This window comes from Oncorhynchus nerka, linkage group LG14 (assembly GCF_034236695.1).
Source record: "Oncorhynchus nerka isolate Pitt River linkage group LG14, Oner_Uvic_2.0, whole genome shotgun sequence".
In the NCBI taxonomy this organism is placed as follows: Eukaryota; Metazoa; Chordata; class Actinopteri; order Salmoniformes; family Salmonidae; genus Oncorhynchus; species Oncorhynchus nerka.
The window spans coordinates 5,703,785-5,720,592 of NC_088409.1; the positions used below are offsets into that span (position 1 = coordinate 5,703,785).

At 44.7% G+C, this 16,808-nt stretch overlaps 1 protein-coding gene across 3 annotated transcripts in view; it reads left to right on the forward strand.

The window, feature by feature from the left end:
- mtcl3a (MTCL family member 3a) overlaps positions 1-16,590 on the forward strand; it is a 58,040-nt gene extending 41,450 nt beyond the window's left edge. For all 3 annotated transcript variants that reach the window (XM_065027285.1, XM_065027286.1, XM_065027287.1), the window contains one exon: positions 16,504-16,590. The gene's annotated coding sequence lies outside the window, so the exon portion shown is untranslated. The remainder of the gene's footprint in view (positions 1-16,503) is intronic.
- The last annotated feature ends 218 nt before the right edge of the window (positions 16,591-16,808 follow it).

The following is a 16,808-nucleotide window of genomic DNA, read 5'->3' on the forward strand; positions in this document are numbered from 1 at the left end:
ATATGTGTCCTGGTTGATGGTAATACCATCCAGGGTTCTATTAATGGTTCCTATGGGTCGTGGTTGACAGTAATACCATCCAGGGTTCTATTAATGGTCCCTATGGGTCCTGGTTAATGGTCCCTATGTGTCCTGGTTGACAGTAATACCATCCAGGGTTCTATTAATGGTCCCTATGGGTCCTGGTTGACAGTAATACCATCCAGGGTTTTATTAATGGTCCCCTAGTCCCTATGGGTCCTGGTTGACAGTAATACCATTCAGGGTTCCATTAATGGTTCCTATGGGTCCTGGTTGACGGTAATACCATCCAGGGTTCCATTAATGGTTTCTATGGGTCCTGGTTGACGGTAATACCAGCCAGGGTTCCATTAATGGTTTCTATGGGTCCTGGTTGACGGTAATACCATCCAGGGTTCTATTAATGGTCCCTATGGGTCCTGGTTGACAGTAATACCATCCAGGGTTCCATTAATGGTCCCTATGGGTCCTGGTTGACGGTAATACCATCCAGGGTTCTATTAATGGTCCCTATGGGTCCTGGTTGACGGTAATACCATCCAGGGTTCTATTAATGGTCCCTATGGGTCCTGGTTGACAGTAATACCATCCAGGGTTCCATTAATGGTTCCTATGTGTCCTGGTTGACAGTAATACCATCCAGGGTTCTATTAATGGTCCCCTAGTCCCTATAGGTCCTGGTTGACAGTAATACCATCCAGGGTTCTATTAATGGTCCCTATGTGTCCTGGTTGATGGTCCCCTAGTTCCTATGGGTCCTGGTTAATGGTCCCTATGGGTCCTGGTTAATGGTCCCTATGGGTCCTGGTTAATGGTCCCTATGGGTCCTGGTTAATGGTCTCCTAGTTCCTATGGGTCCTGGTTAATGGTCCCCTAGTTCCTATGGGTCCTGGTTAATGGTCCCCTAGTTCCTATGGGTCCTGGTTAATGGTCCCCTAGTTCCTATGGGTCCTGGTTAATGGTCCCCTAGTTCCTATGGGTCCTGGTTAATGGTCCCCTAGTTCCTATGGGTCCTGGTTAATGGTCCCCTAGTTCCTATGGGTCCTGGTTAATGGTCCCCTAGTTCCTATGTGTCCTGGTTAATGGTCCCCTAGTTCCTATGTGTCCTGGTTAATGGTCCCCTAGTTCCTATGGGTCCTGGTTAATGGTCCCCTAGTTCCTATGGGTCCTGGTTAATGGTCCCCTAGTTCCTATGGGTCCTGGTTAATGGTCCCCTAGTTCCTATGGGTCCTGGTTAATGGTCCCCTAGTTCCTATGGGTCCTGGTTAATGGTCCCCTAGTTCCTATGGGTCCTGGTTAATGGTCCCCTAGTTCCTATGGGTCCTGGTTAATGGTCCCCTAGTTCCTATGGGTCCTGGTTAATGGTCCCCTAGTTCCTATGGGTCCTGGTTAATGGTCCCCTAGTTCCTATGGGTCCTGGTTAATGGTCCCCTAGTTCCTATGGGTCCTGGTTGACGGTCCCCTAGTTCCTATGGGTCCTGGTTGACGGTCCCCTAGTTCCTATGGGTCCTGGTTAATGGTCCCCTAGTTCCTATGGGTCCTGGTTAATGGTCCCCTAGTTCCTATGGGTCCTGGTTAATGGTCCCCTAGTTCCTATGGGTCCTGGTTAACGGTCCCCTAGTTCCTATGGGTCCTGGTTGACGGTCCCCTAGTTCCTATGGGTCCTGGTTAATGGTCCCCTAGTTCCTATGGGTCCTGGTTGACGGTAGTCCACTCCAGGTTAAAGGGGACCTCACACACATTCCGTTGTGAAATCCTTCCTGATTGTCCTGGTCTGAGGACAACACCGCTGGGAATGGTGTTTATTTCGGCTATGTGCAGAAGGACAGAGGCCAAAGCCTCCTGGTTGGCTGCAATGTGGCCCATTTAACTTTTAACAGCCTTGTAACAAAGGAACCAAGAAGTTAACTTGGCAGGAAGATACTCTAACCTCCAAATCCAACCGTTTCATCTTAAGTCTCTCACTCTCTCACCCTCACTCTCACCCCTCCCCCCTGCTCTCTCTCACTCTCACCCCCCCTCTCTCTCACTCTCACCCCCTCTCTCGCTCTCTCACTCTCACCCCCTCTCTCGCTCTCTCACCCCCTCTCTCTCTCTCTTGCTCCCCTCTCTCTCTCTTGCTCCCCCTCTCTCTCTCTTGCTCCCCCTTCTCTCTCACCCTAACTCTCAGTTGGAAGTGAAAGGTTTCTGGTCCTGTGTTGTGTAATTACAGAAATATCTTCAGCCAGCCAGCTGCCTCTGAGCCCCCCCAGACCACAGGAATGAAACCTCCCGTAATGTAATGCAAATGTTTCTGAAAGCATGAGAGTCAGTCAGTGATTAGCAGACCTATTAGATTGGCCATCAGAGAGAGAGAATGTAGTGGAACTAGAAGCTCAGGATGAGATGGTCATCAGAGAGAGAGAGAGAGAGAGAGAGAATGTAGTGGAACTAGAAGCTCAGAATGAGATGGTCATCAGAGAGAGAGAGAGAGAGAGAATGTAGTGGAACTAGAAGCTCAGAATGAGATGGTCATCAGAGAGAGAATGTAGTGGAACTAGAAGCTCAGAATGAGATGGTCATCAGAGAGAGAGAGAGAGAGAGAATGTAGTGGAACTAGAAGCTCAGAATGAGATGGTCATCAGAGAGAGAGAGAGAATGTAGTGGAACTAGAAGCTCAGAATGAGATGGTCATCAGAGAGAGAGAGAGAGAGAATGTAGTGGAACTAGAAGCTCAGAATGAGATGGTCATCAGAGAGAGAGAGAGAGAGAGAATGTAGTGGAACTAGAAGCTCAGAATGAGATGGTCAGAATGAGTGGATGGTCATGAGATGGAGAGAGAGAGAGAGAGAGAAAGAATGTAGTGGAACTAGAAGCTCAGAATGAGATGGTCATCAGAGAGAGAGAGAGAGAGAATGTAGTGGAACTAGAAGCTCAGAATGAGATGGCCATCAGAGAGAGAATGTAGTGGAACTAGAAGCTCAGAATGAGATAGCTTTGGGTCTGTATGAGGCGCTGTCCTGCAGTCAATTACCAAAAGCCTCATGGGTGGAATTTTATTCATATTTTTCATAATTTCATAAACATGTTTTTTTTTTTTACTTGATGAAAATCTGGTGTTTCTATGTCAAACAGTTGTTTGTTATATTTCAGTCTTCTGTAATGTATAAACAATATTACTGCCGATGAGGGAGATGAGAGAGATGTGGGTTGGCAGACCACTACATTACTGCCTGCTATATGATGAGAGAGATGTGGGTTGGCAGACCACTACATTACTGCCTGCTATATGATGAGAGAGATGTACATTACTGCCTGGGTTGAGATGTGGGACCACTACATTACTGCCTGCTATATGATGAGAGAGATGTGGGTTGGCAGACCACTACATTACTACCTGCTATATGATGAGAGAGATGTGGGTTGGCAGACCACTACATTGCTGCCTGCTATATGATGAGAGAGATGTGAGAGATGTGGGTTGGCAGACCACTACATTACTGCCTGCTATATGATGAGAGAGATGTGGGTTGGCAGACCACTACATTACTGCCTGCTATATGATGAGAGAGATGTGGGTTGGCAGACCACTACATTACTACCTGCTATATGATGAGAGAGATGTGGGTTGGCAGACCACTACATTGCTGCCTGCTATATGATGAGAGAGATGTGGGTTGGCAGACCACTACATTACTGCCTGCTATATGATGAGAGAGATGTGGGTTGGCAGACCACTACATTACTGCCTGCTATATGATGAGAGAGATGTGGGTTGGCAGACCACTACATTACTGCCTGCTATATGATGAGAGAGATGTGGGTTGGCAGACCACTACATTACTGCCTGCTATATGATGAGAGAGATGTGGGTTGGCAGACCACTACATTACTGCCTGCTATATGATGAGAGAGATGTGGGTTGGCAGACCACTACATTACTGCCTGCTATATGATGAGAGAGATGTGGGTTGGCAGACCACTACATTATGTGGGTTGGCAGACCACTACATTACTGCCTGCTATATGATGAGAGAGATGTGGGTTGGCAGACCACTACATTACTGCCTGCTATATGATGAGAGAGATGTGGGTTGGCAGACCACTACATTGCTGCCTGCTATATGATGAGAGAGATGAGAGAGATGTGGGTTGGCAGACCACTACATTACTGCCTGCTATATGATGAGAGAGATGAGAGAGATGTGGGTTGGCAGACCACTACATTACTGCCTGCTATATGATGAGAGAGATGTGGGTTGGCAGACCACTACATTACTGCCTGCTATATGATGAGAGAGATGAGAGAGATGTGGGTTGGCAGACCACTACATTACTGCCTGCTATATGATGAGAGAGATGAGAGAGATGTGGGTTGGCAGACCACTACATTACTGCCTGCTATATGATGAGAGAGATGAGAGAGATGTGGGTTGGCAGACCACTACATTACTGCCTGCTATATGATGAGAGAGATGTGGGTTGGCAGACCACTACATTACTGCCTGCTATATGATGAGAGAGATGTGGGTTGGCAGACCACTACATTGCTGCCTGCTATATGATGAGAGAGATGTGGGTTGGCAGACCACTACATTACTGCCTGCTATATGATGAGAGAGATGTGGGTTGGCAGACCACTACATTACTGCCTGCTATATGATGAGAGAGATGTGGGTTGGCAGACCACTACATTGCTGCCTGCTATATGATGAGAGAGATGTGGGTTGGCAGACCACTACATTACTGCCTGCTATATGATGAGAGAGATGTGGGTTGGCAGACCACTACATTACTGTCTGCTATATGATGAGAGAGATGTGGGTTGGCAGACCACTACATTGCTGCCTGCTATATGATGAGAGAGATGAGAGAGATGTGGGTTGGCAGACCACTACATTGCTGCCTGCTATATGATGAGAGAGATGAGAGAGATGTGGGTTGGCAGACCACTACATTGCTGCCTGCTATATGATGAGAGAGATGAGAGAGATGTGGGTTGGCAGACCACTATATTGCTGCCTGCTATATGATGAGAGAGATGTGGGTTGGCAGACCACTACGTTACTGTCTGCTATATGATGAGAGAGATGTGGGTTGGCAGACCACTACATTACTGCCTGCTATATGATGAGAGAGATGAGAGAGGTGAGGGTTGGCAGACCACTACATTGCTGCCTGCTATACGATGAGAGAGATGTGGGTTGGCAGACCACTACATTACTGCCTGCTATATGATGAGAGAGATGTGGGTTGGCAGACCACTACATTGCTGCCTGCTATATGATGAGAGAGATGAGAGAGATGTGGGTTGGCAGACCACTACATTACTGTCTGCTATATGATGAGAGAGATGAGAGAGATGTGGGTTGGCAGACCACTACATTACTGTCTGCTATATGATGAGAGAGATGAGAGAGATGTGGGTTGGCAGACCACTACATTACTGCCTGCTATATGATGAGATGTGGGTTGGCAGATGAGAGAGATGTGGGTTGGCAGACCACTACATTACTGCCTGCTATATGATGAGAGAGATGAGAGAGATGTGGGTTGGCAGACCACTACATTGCTGCCTGCTATATGATGAGAGAGATGTGGGTTGGCAGACCACTACATTACTGTCTGCTATATGATGAGAGAGATGTGGGTTGGCAGACCACTACATTACTACCTGCTATATGATGAGAGAGATGTGGGTTGGCAGACCACTACATTACTGCCTGCTATATGATGAGAGAGATGAGAGAGATGTGGGTTGGCAGACCACTACATTGCTGCCTGCTATATGATGAGAGATGTGGGTTGGCAGACCACTACATTACTGCCTGCTATATGATGAGAGAGATGTGGGTTGGCAGACCACTACATTACTGCCTGCTATATGATGAGAGAGATGAGAGAGATGTGGGTTGGCAGACCACTACATTGCTGCCTGCTATATGATGAGAGAGATGTGGGTTGGCAGACCACTACATTGCTGCCTGCTATATGATGAGAGAGATGAGAGAGATGTGGGTTGGCAGACCACTACATTACTGCCTGCTATATGATGAGAGAGCTGAGAGAGATGTGGGTTGGCAGACCACTACATTACTGCCTGCTATATGATGAGAGAGATGTGGGTTGGCAGACCACTACATTACTGCCTGCTATATGATGAGAGAGATGTGGGTTGGCAGACCACTACATTACTGCCTGCTATATGATGAGAGAGATGAGAGAGATGTGGGTTGGCAGACCACTACGTTACTGCCTGCTATATGATGAGGGAGATGAGAGAGATGTGGGTTGGCAGACCACTACATTACTGCCTGCTATATGATGAGAGAGATGTGGGTTGGCAGACCACTACATTGCTGCCTGCTATATGATGAGAGAGATGTGGGTTGGCAGACCACTACATTGCTACCTGCTATATGATGAGAGAGATGAGAGAGATGTGGGTTGGCAGACCACTACATTACTGCCTGCTATATGATGAGAGAGATGTGGGTTGGCAGACCACTACATTGCTGCCTGCTATATGATGAGAGAGATGTGGGTTGGCAGACCACTACATTACTGCCTGCTATATGATGAGAGAGATGTGGGTTGGCAGACCACTACATTACTGTCTGCTATATGATGAGAGAGATGTGGGTTGGCAGACCACTACATGGCTGCCTGCTATATGATGAGGGACAGTGTCTGACAGACCAATCAACCTGCACATGTCCTCTACTGTATCAACCTGCACATGTCCTCTACTGTATCAACCTGCACATGTCCTCTACTGTATCAACCTGCACATGTCCTCTACTGTATCAACCTGCTCATGTCCTCTACTGTATCAACCTGCACATGTCCTCTACTGTATCAACCTGCACATGTCCTCTACTGTATCAACCTGCACATGTCCTCTACTGTATCAACCTGCACATGTCCTCTACTGTATCAACCTGCACATGTCCTCTACTGTATCAACCTGCACATGTCCTCTACTGTATCAACCTGCACATGTCCTCTACTGTATCAACCTGCACATGTCCTCTACTGTATCAACCTGCACATGTCCTCTACTGTATCAACCTGCTCATGTCCTCTACTGTATCAACCTGCACATGTCCTCTACTGTATCAACCTGCACATGTCCTCTACTGTATCAACCTGCACATGTCCTCTACTGTATCAACCTGCACATGTCCTCTACTGTATCAACCTGCACATGCACATGTCCTCTACTGTCCTCTACTGTATCAACCTGCACATGTCCTCTACTGTATCAACCTGCTCATGTCCTCTACTGTATCAACCTGCACATGTCCTCTACTGTATCAACCTGCTCATGTCCTCTACTGTATCAACCTGCTCATGTCCTCTACTGTATCAACCTGCTCATGTCCTCTACTGTATCAACCTGCACATGTCCCTCTACTGTATCAACCTGCTCATGTCCTCTACTGTATCAACCTGCACATGTCCTCTACTGTATCAACCTGCACATGTCCTCTACTGTATCAACCTGCTCATGTCCTCTACTGTATCAACCTGCACATGTCCTCTACTGTATCAACCTGCTCATGTCCTCTACTGTATCAACCTGCACATGTCCTCTACTGTATCAACCTGCACATGTCCTCTACTGTATCAACCTGCTCATGTCCTCTACTGTATCAACCTGCACATGTCCTCTACTGTATCAACCTGCACATGTCCTCTACTGTATCAACCTGCACATGTCCTCTACTGTATCAACCTGCTCATGTCCTCTACTGTATCAACCTGCACATGTCCTCTACTGTATCAACCTGCACATGTCCTCTACTGTTCTGTATGTGATCTCAGTGTTTACCATGTTCTGTATGTCATCTCAGTGTTTACCATGTTCTGTATGTGCATCTCAGTGTTTACCATGTTCTGTATGTCATCTCAGTGTTTACCATGTTCTGTATGTCATCTCAGTGTTTACCATGTTCTGTATGTGATCTCAGTGTTTACCATGTTCTGTATGTGATCTCAGTGTTTACCATGTTCTGTATGTCATCTCAGTGTTTACCATGTTCTGTATGTCATCTCAGTGTTTACCATGTTCTGTATGTCATCTCAGTGTTTACCATGCACATGTCCTCTACTGTTCTGTATGTGATCTCAGTGTTTACCATGTTCTGTATGTGATCTCAGTGTTTACCATGTTCTGTATGTGATCTCAGTGTTTACCATGTTCTGTATGTGATCTCAGTGTTTACTATGTTCTGTATGTGATCTCAGTGTTTACCATGTTCTGTATGTGATCTCAGTGTTTACCATGTTCTGTATGTGATCTCAGTGTTTACCATGTTCTGTATGTGATCTCAGTGTTTACCATGTTCTGTATGTGATCTCAGTGTTTACCATGTTCTGTATGTGATCTCAGTGTTTACCATGTTCTGTATGTGCATCTCAGTGTTTACCATGTTCTGTATGTCATCTCAGTGTTTACCATGTTCTGTATGTGATCTCAGTGTTTACCATGTTCTGTATGTGATCTCAGTGTTTACCATGTTCTGTATGTCATCTCAGTGTTTACCATGTTCTGTATGTGATCTCAGTGTTTACCATGTTCTGTATGTGATCTCAGTGTTTACCATGTTCTGTATGTGATCTCAGTGTTTACCATGTTCTGTATGTGATCTCAGTGTTTACCATGTTCTGTATGTGATCTCAGTGTTTACCATGTTCTGTATGTGATCTCAGTGTTTACCATGTTCTGTATGTGCATCTCAGTGTTTACCATGTTCTGTATGTGATCTCAGTGTTTACCATGTTCTGTATGTGATCTCAGTGTTTACCATGTTCTGTATGTGATCTCAGTGTTTACCATGTTATGTATGTCATCTCAGTGTTTACCATGTTCTGTATGTGATCTCAGTGTTTACCATGTTCTGTATGTGCATCTCAGTGTTTACCATGTTCTGTATGTGCATCTCAGTGTTTACCATGTTCTGTATGTCATCTCAGTGTTTACCATGTTCTGTATGTGCATCTCAGTGTTTACCATGTTCTGTATGTGATCTCAGTGTTTACCATGTTCTGTATGTCATCTCAGTGTTTACCATGTTCTGTATGTCATCTCAGTGTTTACCATGTTCTGTATGTGATCTCAGTGTTTACCATGTTCTGTATGTCATCTCAGTGTTTACCATGTTCTGTATGTGCATCTCAGTGTTTACCATGTTCTGTATGTGATCTCAGTGTTTACCATGTTCTGTATGTGCATCTCAGTGTTTACCATGTTCTGTATGTCATCTCAGTGTTTACCATGTTCTGTATGTGCATCTCAGTGTTTACCATGTTCTGTATGTGCATCTCAGTGTTTACCATGTTCTGTATGTCATCTCAGTGTTTACCATGTTCTGTATGTGCATCTCAGTGTTTACCATGTTCTGTATGTGCATCTCAGTGTTTACCATGTTCTGTATGTGCATCTCAGTGTTTACCATGTTCTGTATGTGATCTCAGTGTTTACCATGTTCTGTATGTGATCTCAGTGTTTACCATGTTCTGTATGTGCATCTCAGTGTTTACCATGTTCTGTATGTGCATCTCAGTGTTTACCATGTTCTGTATGTGCATCTCAGTGTTTACCATGTTCTGTATGTGATCTCAGTGTTTACCATGTTCTGTATGTCATCTCAGTGTTTACCATGTTCTGTATGTGATCTCAGTGTTTACCATGTTCTGTATGTCATCTCAGTGTTTACCATGTTCTGTATGTGCATCTCAGTGTTTGTTCTGTATGTTCTGTTTATGTTCTGTATGTCATCTCAGTGTTTACCATGTTCTGTATGTGATCTCAGTGTTTACCATGTTCTGTATGTGATCTCAGTTACATGTTTTATGTGATCTCATGTTCTGTATGTGATCTCAGTGTTTACCATGTTCTGTATGTGATCTCAGTGTTTACCATGTTCTGTATGTGCATCTCAGTGTTTACCATGTTCTGTATGTGATCTCAGTGTTTACCATGTTCTGTATGTGATCTCAGTGTTTACCATGTTCTGTATGTGATCTCAGTGTTTACCATGTTCTGTATGTCATCTCAGTGTTTACCATGTTCTGTATGTGATCTCAGTGTTTACCATGTTCTGTATGTCATCTCAGTGTTTACCATGTTCTGTATGTGATCTCAGTGTTTACCATGTTCTGTATGTCATCTCAGTGTTTACCATGTTCTGTATGTGATCTCAGTGTTTACCATGTTCTGTATGTGATCTCAGTGTTTACCATGTTCTGTATGTGATCTCAGTGTTTACCATGTTCTGTATGTGATCTCAGTGTTTACCATGTTCTGTATGTGATCTCAGTGTTTACCATGTTCTGTATGTGATCTCAGTGTTTACCATGTTCTGTATGTGCATCTCAGTGTTTACCATGTTCTGTATGTGATCTCAGTGTTTACCATGTTCTGTATGTGATCTCAGTGTTTACCATGTTCTGTATGTGATCTCAGTGTTTACCATGTTCTGTATGTGATCTCAGTGTTTACCATGTTCTGTATGTGATCTCAGTGTTTACCATGTTCTGTATGTGATCTCAGTGTTTACCATGTTCTGTATGTGATCTCAGTGTTTACCATGTTCTGTATGTGATCTCAGTGTTTACCATGTTCTGTATGTGCATCTCAGTGTTTATCCATGTTCATGTTCTGTATGTGATCTCAGTGTTTACCATGTTCTGTATGTGCATCTCAGTGTTTACCATGTTCTGTATGTGATCTCAGTGTTTACCATGTTCTGTATGTGCATCTCAGTGTTTACCATGTTCTGTATGTGATCTCAGTGTTTACCATGTTCTGTATGTGATCTCAGTGTTTACCATGTTCTGTATGTGCATCTCAGTGTTTACCATGTTCTGTATGTGCATCTCAGTGTTTACCATGTTCTGTATGTGATCTCAGTGTTTACCATGTTCTGTATGTCATCTCAGTGTTTACCATGTTCTGTATGTGATCTCAGTGTTTACCATGTTCTGTATGTGCATCTCAGTGTTTACCATGTTCTGTATGTGCATCTCAGTGTTTACCATGTTCTGTATGTGCATCTCAGTGTTTACCATGTTCTGTATGTGATCTCAGTGTTTACCATGTTCTGTATGTGCATCTCAGTGTTTACCATGTTCTGTATGTGATCTCAGTGTTTACCATGTTCTGTATGTGCATCTCAGTGTTTACCATGTTCAGTATGTGATCTCAGTGTTTACCATGTTCTGTATGTGCATCTCAGTGTTTACCATGTTCTGTATGTGCATCTCAGTGTTTACCATGTTCTGTATGTGATCTCAGTGTTTACCATGTTCTGTATGTGATCTCAGTGTTTACCATGTTCTGTATGTGATCTCAGTGTTTACCATGTTCTGTATGTGATCTCAGTGTTTACCATGTTCTGTATGTGATCTCAGTGTTTACCATGTTCTGTATGTCAGTGTTTACCATGTTCTGTATGTGCATCAGTGTTTACCATGTTCTGTATGTGCATCTCAGTGTTTACCATGTTCTGTATGTGATCTCAGTGTTTACCATGTTCTGTATGTCATCTCAGTGTTTACCATGTTCTGTATGTGATCTCAGTGTTTACCATGTTCTGTATGTGCATCTCAGTGTTTACCATGTTCTGTATGTGCATCTCAGTGTTTACCATGTTCTGTATGTCATCTCAGTGTTTACCATGTTCTGTATGTCATCTCAGTGTTTACCATGTTCTGTATGTGCATCTCAGTGTTTACCATGTTCTGTATGTGATCTCAGTGTTTACCATGTTCTGTATGTCATCTCAGTGTTTACCATGTTCTGTATGTCATCTCAGTGTTTACCATGTTCTGTATGTGATCTCAGTGTTTACCATGTTCTGTATGTCATCTCAGTGTTTACCATGTTCTGTATGTGCATCTCAGTGTTTACCATGTTCTGTATGTGATCTCAGTGTTTACCATGTTCTGTATGTGCATCTCAGTGTTTACCATGTTCTTTCACCATGTTCTGTATGTGCATCTCAGTGTTTACCATGTTCTGTATGTGCATCTCAGTGTTTACCATGTTCTGTATGTCATCTCAGTGTTTACCATGTTCTGTATGTGCATCTCAGTGTTTACCATGTTCTGTATGTGCATCTCAGTGTTTACCATGTTCTGTATGTGCATCTCAGTGTTTACCATGTTCTGTATGTGCATCTCAGTGTTTACCATGTTCTGTATGTGATCTCAGTGTTTACCATGTTCTGTATGTGCATCTCAGTGTTTACCATGTTCTGTATGTGCATCTCAGTGTTTACCATGTTCTGTATGTGCATCTCAGTGTTTACCATGTTCTGTATGTGCATCTCAGTGTTTACCATGTTCTGTATGTGCATCTCAGTGTTTACCATGTTCTGTATGTGCATCTCAGTGTTTACCATGTTCTGTATGTGATCTCAGTGTTTACCATGTTCTGTATGTGATCTCAGTGTTTACCATGTTCTGTATGTGATCTCAGTGTTTACCATGTTCTGTATGTGCATCTCAGTGTTTACCATGTTCTGTATGTGCATCTCAGTGTTTACCATGTTCTGTATGTGCATCTCAGTGTTTACCATGTTCTGTATGTGATCTCAGTGTTTACCATGTTCTGTATGTGATCTCAGTGTTTACCATGTTCTGTATGTCATCTCAGTGTTTACCATGTTCTGTATGTGATCTCAGTGTTTACCATGTTCTGTATGTGATCTCAGTGTTTACCATGTTCTGTATGTGATCTCAGTGTTTACCATGTTCTGTATGTGATCTCAGTGTTTACCATGTTCTGTATGTGCATCTCAGTGTTTACCATGTTCTGTATGTGATCTCAGTGTTTACCATGTTCTGTATGTCATCTCAGTGTTTACCATGTTCTGTATGTGCATCTCAGTGTTTACCATGTTCTGTATGTCATCTCAGTGTTTACCATGTTCTGTATGTCATCTCAGTGTTTACCATGTTCTGTATGTGCATCTCAGTGTTTACCATGTTCTGTATGTGATCTCAGTGTTTACCATGTTCTGTATGTGCATCTCAGTGTTTACCATGTTCTGTATGTGCATCTCAGTGTTTACCATGTTCTGTATGTGATCTCAGTGTTTACCATGTTCTGTATGTGCATCTCAGTGTTTACCATGTTCTGTATGTGATCTCAGTGTTTACCATGTTCTGTATGTGCATCTCAGTGTTTACCATGTTCTGTATGTGATCTCAGTGTTTACCATGTTCTGTATGTCATCTCAGTGTTTACCATGTTCTGTATGTCATCTCAGTGTTTACCATGTTCTGTATGTGATCTCAGTGTTTACCATGTTCTGTATGTGCATCTCAGTGTTTACCATGTCCTGTATGTGATCTCAGTGTTTACCATGTTCTGTATGTCATCTCAGTGTTTACCATGTTCTGTATGTGCATCTCAGTGTTTACCATGTTCTGTATGTGCATCTCAGTGTTTACCATGTTCTGTATGTGATCTCAGTGTTTACCATGTTCTGTATGTGCATCTCAGTGTTTACCATGTTCTGTATGTGATCTCAGTGTTTACCATGTTCTGTATGTGCATCTCAGTGTTTACCATGTTCTGTATGTGATCTCAGTGTTTACCATGTTCTGTATGTGATCTCAGTGTTTACCATGTTCTGTATGTCATCTCAGTGTTTACCATGTTCTGTATGTCATCTCAGTGTTTACCATGTTCTGTATGTGATCTCAGTGTTTACCATGTTCTGTATGTGCATCTCAGTGTTTACCATGTTCTGTATGTGATCTCAGTGTTTACCATGTTCTGTATGTCATCTCAGTGTTTACCATGTTCTGTATGTGCATCTCAGTGTTTACCATGTTCTGTATGTGATCTCAGTGTTTACCATGTTCTGTATGTGATCTCAGTGTTTACCATGTTCTGTATGTGCATCTCAGTGTTTACCATGTTCTGTATGTCATCTCAGTGTTTACCATGTTCTGTATGTGCATCTCAGTGTTTACCATGTTCTGTATGTGATCTCAGTGTTTACCATGTTCTGTATGTGATCTCAGTGTTTACCATGTTCTGTATGTGATCTCAGTGTTTACCATGTTCTGTATGTCATCTCAGTGTTTACCATGTTCTGTATGTGATCTCAGTGTTTACCATGTTCTGTATGTGATCTCAGTGTTTACCATGTTCTGTATGTCATCTCAGTGTTTACCATGTTCTGTATGTGATCTCAGTGTTTACCATGTTCTGTATGTGCATCTCAGTGTTTACCATGTTCTGTATGTCATCTCAGTGTTTACCATGTTCTGTATGTGCATCTCAGTGTTTACCATGTTCTGTATGTGCATCTCAGTGTTTACCATGTTCTGTATGTGCATCTCAGTGTTTACCATGTTCTGTATGTGCATCTCAGTGTTTACCATGTTCTGTATGTGCATCTCAGTGTTTACCATGTTCTGTATGTGCATCTCAGTGTTTACCATGTTCTGTATGTGCATCTCAGTGTTTACCATGTTCTGTATGTCATCTCCCAGCGATGCATCTGGGAAAATGTTTTTCAAAAAGACACCTTGCATTAAATGCTGGGCTCCCGGAGTGGTAAGGGGTCACAACAGACCCTGGTTCAGAGGTCACTGCATCTCAGTGCTAGAGGGGTCACTACAGACCCTGGTTCAGCGGTCTAAGGCTCAGGGGTTCAGGGGTCACAACAGACCCTGGTTCAGCGGTCACTGCATCTCAGTGCTAGAGGGGTCACTACAGACCCTGGTTCAGAGGTCACTGCATCTCCGTGCTAGAGGGGTCACTACAGACCCTGGTTCAGAGGTCACTGCATCTCAGTGCTAGAGGGGTCACTACAGACCCTGGTTCAGCGGTCTAAGGCACTGTATCTCACTGCTAGAGGGGTCACTACAGACCCTGGTTCAGCGGTCTAAGGCACTGCATCTCAGTGCTAGAGGGGTCACTACAGACCCTGGTTCAGTGGTCTAAGGCACTGCATCTCAGTGCTAGAGGGGTCACTACAGACCCTGGTTCAGCGGTCTAAGGCACTGTATCTCAGTGCTAGAGGGGTCACTACAGACCCTGGTTCAGCGGTCACTGCATCTCAGTGGTAGAGGGGTCACTACAGACCCTGGTTCAGCGGTCTAAGGCACTGCATCTCAGTGCTAGAGGGGTCACAACAGACCCTGGTTCAGCGGTCTAAGGCACTGCATCTCAGTGCTAGAGGGGTCACAACAGACCCTGGTTCAGCGGTCTAAGGCACTGCATCTCAGTGCTAGAGGGGTCACTACAGACCCTGGTTCGAATCCCAGGCTGTATCACAACCGGCTGTGATTGGGAGTCCCGTAGGGCGGAGCCGTCGTCCGGGGTTTTGGCCCCCGGTGAAGGTCGTCGTTGTAAATAAAGATTTAATTGTTAAACTGACTCGATATATAAAGGTTACATCATTATTATTATTAGAAGTAGAGTTAGGTGCTCAAGGGGACTACAGAGGACGAAGGTAGGAGATCATAAGGAAAGTATTCCAACTCAAATGTTGTTCTGAAGTGAAATAGAGTCGGATGGCCGAGGGCTGCGGATGACCTGGAGAAATGTAGCCGCCTGCTCCTGCTCCTGCTCCTGCTCCTGCTCAAATAATGTTTTTATGGCTGATTGGAGTGAGGAATGTTTGTTAATTCTCTCTCTCTCTTTTTGTCTCTCCCCTTCTGTCTCTCTCTCTCTCTCTCTCTCTCTCTCTCTCTCTCTCGCTCTGTCTCTCCCTCTCTGTCTCTGTCTGTCTCTCCCCTCTCCCCCTCTGTCTGTCTCTCCCTCTCTCTCGCTCTCCCTCTCTCTCTCTCTCCCCTTCTGTCTCTCTCTCTCTCTCTCTCTCGCTCTCTATCGCTCTGTCTCTCCCTCTCTGTCTCTGTCTGTCTCTCTCTCTCTCTGCTTCCCCCTGTCTCTCTCTCTCTCTCTCCCCTGTCTCTCTCCCATGTCTCCCCCTCTCTCGCTCTCCCTCTCTCTCTCTCCCTCTCTGTCTCTCGCTCTGTCTCTCCCCTCTCCCCCTCTCTCTCGCTCTGTCTCTCCCTCTCTCTCTCTCTCTCTCTCTCTCTCTCTCTCGCTCTGTCTCTCCCTCTCTCTCTCTCTCTCTCTCTCTCTCTCTCTCTCTCCCTCTCTCTCTCTCTCTCTCTCTCTGTCTCTCTCTCTCTCGCTCTGTCTCTCTCTCTCTCTCTCTCTCTCTCTCTCTCTCTCTCTCTCTCTCTCGCGCTCTGTCTCTCCCTCTCCTCTCTCTCTCTCTCTCTCGCTCTGTCTCTCCCTCTCTCTCTCTCTCTGTCTCTCTGTCTCTCCCTCTCTCTCTCTCTCTCGCTCTGTCTCTCCCTCTCTCTCTCTCTCTGTCTCTCTCTCTCGCTCTGTCTCTCCCTCTCTGTCTCGCTCTTTTACTCCCCTCTCCCCCTCTCTCGCTCTGTCTCTCCCCCTTTCTCTCTCTCTCTGTATCTCTCTCTCTCTCTCTCCCTCTCTCCCTCTCTCTTTCTCTCTTCCCTCAGGAGTGTAAAGTATCTTCCAGCTCCTCATCAGTCCAGAAGAATTTCTCTCGTCCGGCCTGTCCAGCCAACCGCCGGCCCCCGTCACGCTGGGCTAGTTGTTCCCCCTCCACTTCTTCCTCCTCCACCTCCTCCTCCTCCTCCACCCCTATAAACCAGCCCTCTTCCGGCTCCGCCCACAAACACACCTCATTCTCCTACTCAGCCTATCACACGGAGACAGTCATCATCTGACCCCCAGCTGACCCTGTGTCTGAACCAATAAGATGCCTTTCGTTACTATACGTACTCTGACATTTCCTTCCTTG